This window comes from Octodon degus, unplaced genomic scaffold (assembly GCF_000260255.1).
Source record: "Octodon degus isolate 3935 unplaced genomic scaffold, OctDeg1.0 scaffold00051, whole genome shotgun sequence".
NCBI classification, from domain to species: domain Eukaryota; kingdom Metazoa; phylum Chordata; class Mammalia; order Rodentia; family Octodontidae; genus Octodon; species Octodon degus.
Genome location: NW_004524627.1, coordinates 2653911 through 2663368, shown reverse-complemented (window position 1 = coordinate 2663368; position 9458 = coordinate 2653911). Strand labels below are relative to the sequence as shown.

The 9458-nt window shown below is 39.0% G+C and overlaps 1 pseudogene across 1 annotated transcript; it reads right to left on the bottom strand.

The window, feature by feature from the left end:
* Nucleotides 1-4411: 4411 nt before the first annotated feature.
* On the bottom strand, nt 4412-7597 carry LOC101581284 (annotated as a pseudogene). Its single transcript, XR_192546.1, has 3 exons — nt 7580-7597; nt 5558-5772; nt 4412-5182 (listed from the first exon to the last, which is right to left on the bottom strand). The product of XR_192546.1 is annotated as a nuclease-sensitive element-binding protein 1 pseudogene (transcript).
* Nucleotides 7598-9458: the final 1861 nt, after the last annotated feature.

Below are 9458 nucleotides of genomic sequence, written 5' to 3'. Positions count from 1 at the left end.
AAAGGAATATTGTGGGACTGTTCAGCTTCAAGGTTGTATATGGTTAAATTTTTGTACATATGTGTAAACATGAGAAGTATATAATTCTTTATGCCTATTTTAAAAATATATTCTAATTTTTGAATGTTTTTTCATCATATTCTGTAGGGACTTAAAGTTCAACATATCAATACTTGATAAAAAATACCTGTTCCATGTTATGCCTAAGATGTTTGGTATGTAGACAGATAGTGAGGTTAAGTTTTATGGTAATAACAATAAGCTTGTCTTCTGGATGATTAACAACATAAGTTTGCAGACCAAAATTAGAGAAAAAGAGGGCTTCAAGGAAAGTCAACATTTTGTCCCTAGCCTTCCAAGGTCAATTAAGACTCAGGACATATGAGAACTTGTATTTTAATGTCATGTAACTCGGTAGTGTCCCAAATTTTCTGATCAAGGAGATTAGTTTCTTTTACATTATTTTATGTCTATAGTATTTAAAATTTGTAATAACTAAAACTATGAAGATGTTTTAATATATGCGACAATATTAAAAATAGAGTAAATCCAACTGTTTGAAACTAAGTAGAAAGATGTTTGTTTCTATGTCCTACAAATAAGAAACAAAGATTCTACCTTTTAAATTGCTTTTTAAATATTCTCTCTCTGTCTCTCTGTCTCTGTCTCTGTCTCTGTCTTTGTCTCTCTCTCTCTCTCTTTCTCTCTCTCTCTCTCTCTCTCTCTCTCTCTCTCTCTCTCTCTCTCAGCTTTTTTAAGACAGGTTGGGTGGTGGACTACACCTAGTTTTTAGAAAGCTGAACATGAGGCCTGGTAGTGGGCCAATGCATCTTGAGAAGTATAAAGTTCAGAAGTAAAATCTTAAAGAATGAAAGGGTGACAGAAGGAACCCCAGATAGCATATCATAGATCCAAATCAGCTGCCAGAGCAATGAGAAGAGTGGACGGGAAAGGATAAACTGAAAAAGTTTAGAACAGAAGGAAGGGAAAGAGAGAGGTAAAGAGAAAGAAGGGAAAGACGGAAGAAAGAGTGGAGCGACTATGGGAAATAGACAGGGAGGAAACAGGGAGAAGAATTGCACAGGGTAGCAAATGTGTTAATCACCTCTTCAGTATATGCAACATATTTTGACTTAGAAGGTAAGTCAGCTTGTGATATATTTAGGCATCTTAGGCAGAAGAAATGCAGTAAATTAATTAAACAAAAGGCCTTTGTGACTATAATATTAGGCAATTTTTATAACTTCCAAATTCTAAACTAGTAAGGAAGCTAGTACACTTAAAAAAGAAAAAATTTTATTTTCTAAGAATTCCCTTCTGGTGTCCAAGTACTTGGATTATATTTTAGGAGATCTCCACTCTGAAACTTAACTTGCATTCATAGATAGAAAAGAGAACAAGCATAGATGAACATATGACTTTGCCAATTTACGCAAAATTATAACATTCCCTCAACATAAATTGAGAAAATCATATCACATTGAGATAATACACAAATATGTAATCATCTCCATCTGTGGATTCTGCCATTGCTGCAGAAAATAAAAAAATTTAAACATTCCATTACCGCTTACCATGTGCCTTTTCTCTGCTTAAGGAGAACAATGTCAGTTCAAGCAAAGAATGATACTTACTTGCAAGTCATGAGATGTAGTCAATTTGTTGGGCAGGAGAAAAGCACAGAGCAGTTAGTTTTCCTTTATATGGAATGCTAGGCACCAGATGTATATAGCATTTGGTTTTCAATGTACATTGCATAATTATATGTCTTGGGGACAGGTTGCAAGCCTAACCACAAAATTGATTTCTAGGTCATATGCACTCTACATTATTGTGAAGATAAACTTACATGATTTTTTTTCTGCATTTATATTTTGACTGCAGCCCATCACATGAGGTCAGGTGTGGAAGTTTCTATGCTTGTGATGCCATTGTTCTAAAAATCTTTTGAATTTTGGAGCCACTAGAATTTTAGATTTTTCAGCTTAAGAAGGCTTAACATTTCTTTCTATACTGCCTCTGCCTCTTGTGGTTGCATGTTCTTTAGGAAATTCACTTAGCCTGTAATCATTACAGTCATAACACAGAAAATGGAATGATTATGTGTGATCTGCCTAATTTAGACTCTGATTGTAAGGGTTGGAGGTGAACGTAAATTGCTTTCAAGATGAAAGTTAATAATTTTTAAGAGGCCCTAGTATTTACTATCCTCATACAGCTGAAGGTGTTAATGAAGTAAAAAAAAATAATTACTTTGAAGTTGCATTTATTTTCTAGACTGCTCTTTTCTTTTAAACAAATTGCTGAGGCTCCCATATGCCATAGCTTTATTAGGGTTAAAAATGTGGTAGTGTTCTGTAAATTAAAACAGAAAAGTGTTTGTGTAGCTATAACTCTTAAATTATTCAGACTTTTAGGGAAAGGAAAATGGTGTATGAATCACTGTAATCTAATCTAGTAAAGGAAGTGTCTTGTAATTCAACAAAAATACATAAAAACAGTGGCAATGGGGGTGTTTCCAAGGCTGTTTAAAGATCCTTTTCTTGTGCAGTGTAGACAACTAGCTCTTGTCTTGATAGGGGAATGTCTTTTTGCTTTTCTTGTTGTTGAAACAAAATACCCTGTACTCACCAGATAAAGGAGCATGGACCTATTTTAGCTCACTATTGGTAGAGGTTTCAGTACACAGTTGGCTGGCTTCAAGGCAGAGCAGCATGGCAAAGGAGGAATAGTCCATGGCAGGGCAGGCAGAGTGCAGTGAAGGGAAGAAGGGGCGGAAGATGCTCTTTCCCTTTTATCCCATCAGCCTTAAGCCTTTTGGGTGGTATTACTCACAGCCAGATTGGGGCCTCCCATTATCCGCACCCAGCACAATGCTAAACAAATCAGTCCACTAATTTAGTTATCATACCCTTAACACATATTCACAAACCCTAGATCACAATCACAAACCCCAGGTCTCATGACTTCTGAAAGCCACACCTGTGAGCATATGAGTAGTGACATCTGGGTACAAGGCATAATGGGGCCTCAGAGAAAGAAAATGCAGGAGACAAAAAGCAGAATTTTCAGAGACTGATCCTAAATGGAGCCATCTCAGACCAAGAAGAAAGGGCAGACGCACTACCTAGATGAAGCTCCTTCTTCTTGCCTTTCAGAATTTTAGGTGCTTTAGTTCTTTCTCTTTGCATCAGTTTTGTCCAATCTTCACTTTTTCTTAACTTTCCATTCTCATCTCAGAAAAGGCCAGGAGTTTAATTTAAAAACTGTTAAGCTAAAACTGGCCAGACCTGAAGCACCCGCTCCAGGGGTTCCCTCTATGGCACGTCCTCTTCAAACCAGTCTGTTTGTGTCTAACGAAGAACATCATGCCCAAGTCAGGCTGTGGAAAGTTACAGAGGAGTAGACACAGAAAAGAAGCAGGCAGGAACTTTGGGCCTTTTTCAGAGCCCTTATGATCTGAAGAAGATGAGTGTGCTTGGCACAAAGGAGATCTTTAGGAGTAGTGTCACAGCGGGATAAAACTGACAATACCTACAACACAAAGAGGAGACAGCAAGACAGCAAGCCAGTTGCCAAAAAAAAAAAAAAAAAAAAAAAAAAAAATCTACATCTCAGAAGTTTTACTGAATATAACAGGCATCTGGAAACCACTCTGAAGGCATCGTCAAAGGGGAAGTACTCTACAATGCCAACTGTGGCCAGCAGGAAAGGTGCTTGTCTGCAGGCCGGAGCGAGACAGAAATGTCACATTTCTGTCTGTCATGCCTCAGCTGCAGAGCTGGCCACAAAATCTGGGTCAAAGCCTCATCAGTGCTCCTGAGGAGTAGTGTGAAATTAAACAAGCTATGTTTTCCATGCTTGAGCCAGGAGATAACCCAGCAGCACAGGACTTTCCTCGCAAACGCAAGGTCCTGAGTTCAATTCTCAGTAAAAAGAGAGAGAGAGAGAGAGAGAGAGAGAGAGAGAGAGAGAGAGAGAGATTCAAGTTCTACATTTTCTTTTTTTTAAAATTATTTAAGACCTTTATTAACAGGTGCTTGGAGTTTGTTGACTTTTTTGAAAAAATCAAGTTGTAAACTTTTATTACAAATTAAAAATGAAGTTCTTAAAAATCTCAACTTGACCAGATATGAAACAATTTAAAAACCTTTAAAGGTGTATTGAGAAAAACCAGGCTTTTTTAAAAAACAAGTTTGTCATTACCAAAAAGAGACATCTTTAGGTAAAAATAATAAAAACCCCGTGCTGCATAGATAATGCAGATAGTTCTAGTTATCTGGCCAACGCCAACGGGCAAAAAGCAAGCACTTAAGGTCTTCAGTCCCAATCTTTTGTTCATTTCTTATTGCTGGAATTTCCTATTCGTTTCTTTCTTGCTGGATGACTAAACTGGATGATGGTAGAGCGTTTACTCAGCCCCGCCCTGCTCAGCCTTGGGAGTGGATGAATTCTCAGCTGGTGGACGGCTGCTTCTGTCTCTTTGCCATCTTGTGGTTCAGGGTTTTCTGGGCATTTGCATCGGTAATTGAAGTTGCGACGGTACCGACGTTGAGGTGGCTGCTGACCTTGGGTCTCATCTCCTTGATTTTCCTTATCTTCTTCATTGCCATCCTCTCTAGGCTGTCTTTGGCGAGGAGGGCTCCTGCGGAATCGGGGTCTATAACCTCGATACATATTCTGTCTCACTTGTCTACCTTGTTCTCCTGCACCCTGGCTGTCAGCACCCTCCATCACTTCTCCTTGCACAGGAGGGTTGGAATACTGTGGTCGATGCCCATCGGGTCTCCGCAAGTAGTAAGGTGGGAACCTTCGCCTGCGGTAGGGCCGGCGTTGTTGGGCCTGGCCTTCGGGAGCGCTCTCCGATCCCTCATTCTTTTCCCCACTCTCACTATTCTGGTAATTCTGCTGGTAATTGCGTGGAGGATCCCTACGACGTGGATAGCGTATATAATGGTTATGGTCTGCTGCATATTTACTGTCTTGAACTGGAACTCCACCAGGGCCTGTAACATTTGCTGCCTCCGCACCCTTTTCTCCTTCAACAACATCAAACTCCACAGTCTCTCCATCTCCTACACTGCGCAGGTCCTTCCTGGGGTTGTTCTTCTTTATGGCAGCCTGGTGTACAAATCCATCTTCCCTGGTGTCATTCCTGTTGATGAAGCCATATCCGTTTCTTTTTTTTTTCAAAGTTTTATTGATAAACAGATAGCAATGAGACAGTTTCAAATCCAATCAGAAGTACAGTTTCAACAAATAATACACTGCATATATTCTTCTTAGTGGTTAATTGCTGTACAAGATGCGGACTTGTGATCCTATTTACAAACACCATTAGAACAAATCATTCTATTCATTAAGAGAATGCAACTATATATCTATCCCAACCTCTTTGAATACACAGATACAAAATGGACATTCATAGGTATACCCCATTTTTTCTAAGTTCTGTTATTGAATATTATAGGTGTGTAAACTCAGCAAAATATTCTAAAAGAGTCCAGTAGCCCATAATAGCATTGGGTCTTCTGTTTAACTGGCATATCCGTTTCTTACATTAAACCATTTTACTGTTCCTAAAACCTTCGTTGCGATGACCTTCTTGTCCCCGCCGGCAGGCGCCGCCGAGGTGAGGCCGCCCTGGCCGCCGCTCCCTGCGCTGCTGCCCGTGGTGCCGGGCTCGGTGTCAGCAGCGCTGAGGGCGGGAGGGGCGGGCGGCTGCTGGCTCTCGGCCTCGCTGCTCACGGTTGCGGTGATGGTGACGGGCCGCTGCGGCAGCTGCGGCTCCTCCCGGTGTGTGATGGTAACTAGGCCGGCGGCGGCGGTGGGGCTGCTCAGGGCTCTCTGGGGTCCGCTCTCCACTCCCGATACCAATCGAATTCAAGTTCTACATTTTCTATGCCTCACACCTGTCATCAGATTAAGATCTTTCTACCTTGATTCTCTACCACAGTGTCACAGTTGTGATAAAATTAGAGTCTAATCTGTATGAGCTATGTAGTCTCATAATATTTAAATTAACATCACTATTATCACAGCTATCTAGGAAGAGAAAGTGAGATGAGGCAGAGCAACCTCATTTCTTCTTTGTGGGCCTAGGTGCCAAATGTCACCTGTTAGCCAGAATTGTATGTGTACAGTGATTTTTAATATACTATAATTACATTTTTAGTACATCTGATTAATAATTTTGGCATAATTAGCTTATTTTATTGTATAACTTACACTATAATATTGTCAAGAGCCAGCATTTTTAGTAATAGAGATTTTGCTTTAATTTTTGCATTTTTGCTAAAAGGCTTAAGCAAGGTCCCCCTGGATGCATAAAAGTTGCCACTGCGTGAAAAGTATAAGAGAACAAATCTGTGGCACAGCCTGCCATGACTGGATTAATCCCTCACTGCCAATATTTGTTCTCATAGTCTCCTGGTCTGAAGATGTGAGGTTTGCACTTGTTCCTCCCCCTTGCAATTCAGTACTCCACAGTGTTAAACCACGAGTATCAACTTTCCTAAATGGGAATAAAAAGGCTTATTCTTAAAGACCAATGAAAAAATGTGAACACACTGCAAGGTAACTTTCAAATGCTGGTGTTCTCCAAGAAGTCCTTTGGAAAGAATAATTTCTCAATTGCCAAAGTTAGTAGTGACAGACATTTTATTAAAAGCTTCGGTAATGGAAAATGCATAGAATTCTGTATATTCACTTCAATTTCTCTGCGTTGAAATTTTAGTTACCACTAATGTATTTAATAATGAATTTTTAGGACATGAAACTATGAAATAAGACACTAAATTAAGAAATGCTTCATTTCAAAGGATTCCAAGTATGATCAGAATGTTTTTAGATCCATGTTTTTAGTACCAGAAGCATTTTGAAATTACAAAGTGGGAAGATGAGAGATATAGAATTTCTCCTCAATCTTACTACTTAAAACTGTAATGTTTTATAAAATCAACAAATAATTCTGTGTTGGTTACTTTCGCTTGTTGCTGGAACAAAATACCAGACACCCAAAACTAAGGAAGGAAAGGTTTATTTAGCTCACAGTTAGTGGAGGTTTCAGTCCATACTCAGTGGACTCCAAGGAATAGAATGGCCCATGGAAAAGGGCAGCAGTTCATGCAGGCTGAAAACAGCAAAATGGCAAGAGTGAAAAGAGAGGAGCAGAGGCTGCAGTAGCTAACCAGCCTCTTTCCTTCCTTACATTGTACTCAGGCTATCTGCGCCAGGACAGGTAAAGCACTCACACCCAAAATCCTAGCATTGGATCATGAACTAATCACAAACTGTAGAAGCTGACCCAATGACTGCATGAGGTTTTGGGGCTCAACTAGATACAAGCCATAACATATTTGATATTAAACTGAGTGATTTCTTTCTCCATAAGCAGAGGGAGATATGTCCCAAATATAAAGGTTCACAATTCAGAGAAATAGGTTACAAATAACAAACATCTCAGACTCAAAGATTAAACATCCCTCTTATTGAACTCCCTTACTACTTGTAATGTCCCCTTTATCTAACTTTTCTTTTCTCAGCAACCTCTTCTGAGAGCTAGCACAAAAATACCTACCAACTGCTTGTTCACCATGGCTATGGTTTGAATGTTCTCCCAAAATGCATGTACTAGAAGCCATTCCCAGTTTACATATTAATGGCACTTAGTGGGGGAGGCTCCTGGAACATAATTAGGGTGAAATAACATCATGAAAGTGGGACTCCCATTATGGCATTAATAAAATGTAAGAAGATGAACAAAAAGACCTGTGTTTGCAAACACTCACTGTCTCATCGTGTGATATTTTCTGTCACGCTATGACACAGGAAGCGAACTCTCACCTTGACCTTGGACTTCTCAGTCTCCAGAACCATGAGAAATCAATTCATTTGATTTATAAATTACCTAGTCTTGGGCATTTCTTCTGTCACAGCAACACAAAATGACTGAGTCAGACACCATCGTTTTATTTTATTCTGAGTTATGTCCTTGACTGAAAAGTTTTACTTTATTCTTCTAAGTCTCACAACAACCCTTCGCCTGTGACAATTTCCAGTCTAAAAGATCTGTTCTGAACTGCTAAAATAATACTCTCCTTCACCCTATAGCCTAGTTTTAAAGAGAGAACTTCAACACAGATTTATTAATAACTAAAATCACACAACCAATTATTTAGTGAATGCATAGTACAAAAGCAAATAAGGTATACTAATAAACAAGAGTGCACTGGGAGAACCACTAAGGTTTGAAATATTGAATTCATCATTCAGATATTGCAGAAGAATTCAGCAAATAAATAAGTGGAGATAATCAGTGACCCTGGCCATTTCTTCAAGTCAGACTGAAAACACATTAGAAGCTCAAACTAAAATCACTGTGCTGTTTTCCTGGTATTCATCCTATTTCCTAAGAGTCCTGATTAGCTTTGTGCCTCAAAAACCTGCCTTCTCAGTACTGCAGCTTCATTAGCAGCCCTCAAAGGCCTAGTTATCTCCGGGGTTCCCTGCTCGCCTGAGGAGTTCTGGAGACCCTGAGCAGCATAATGGGATATAATGGTCATATTTTTTTCCATGCCAGCGCCCTCTCTCTCCTGATCCAGCTGGGTTCTCTGATCCAGTAAATCCTAACTGTACCACTGCTCATATCAAGGTCTTTAATAAAAGTTACAGTCCTTCTATCCAAATTTCTGATGTTGTCACTTATTTGGACACACTGAAACATTTTTGAGTTTCTCCATTATCCACCCATCTTATATACAAACTCATTGGTCCTGGAAGATTTTTCTTGCTGTCATAGGAAAACAGTTCAACTGTTATCATTTTATTCTACTGGTAATGTGATACACAATTTTATAGTTCAGCAGTTTTAAATAATGCATTTTGAAAATAATATGAATAACTACAAGTTCAAGCACAGAATTGTTAACAGACCATAAAAAGTACTTTTTATGTAAAGTATCGCCCTTTGCTTTCTCATCATACTCTTTACCTAAGTACTGTTTTGATGCCTCTGTGCAGTAATAATTTCATTTTTGAACTTTAAAAGAAACCTTGATATGACTTAAGCATCTGCTTAGCCACGGAGGCATAACCTTTCTTGAGCGTTGGTGCCAGGGCATATTAACTGGGCTCCCTGAACATTTTATGATTTCTCACAGCATATTTTAATAAATTAAAGGTAATGTAAAACATTTACAACCTAAATAGTAGAGAGGTTGGAGATATAATAAATTAGTTATAAAACATTTTTTATGGCTGAGTGTTTTCCCAAATGGAAGTAGTGGAATCTCAGAATCTGTAGCTTTTATGCAGTGAGAATAAGTAAAAGGAACTAGAAACTTTAGAAAAGGATGCAGAATGAAAAAACCCGTTGATTTTCTATCATTCTTCCTCACCAATGATTTGTCAACAAGGCTGAGCACACAGGGAGGATAGAGGAGAATACCCTCACCTTC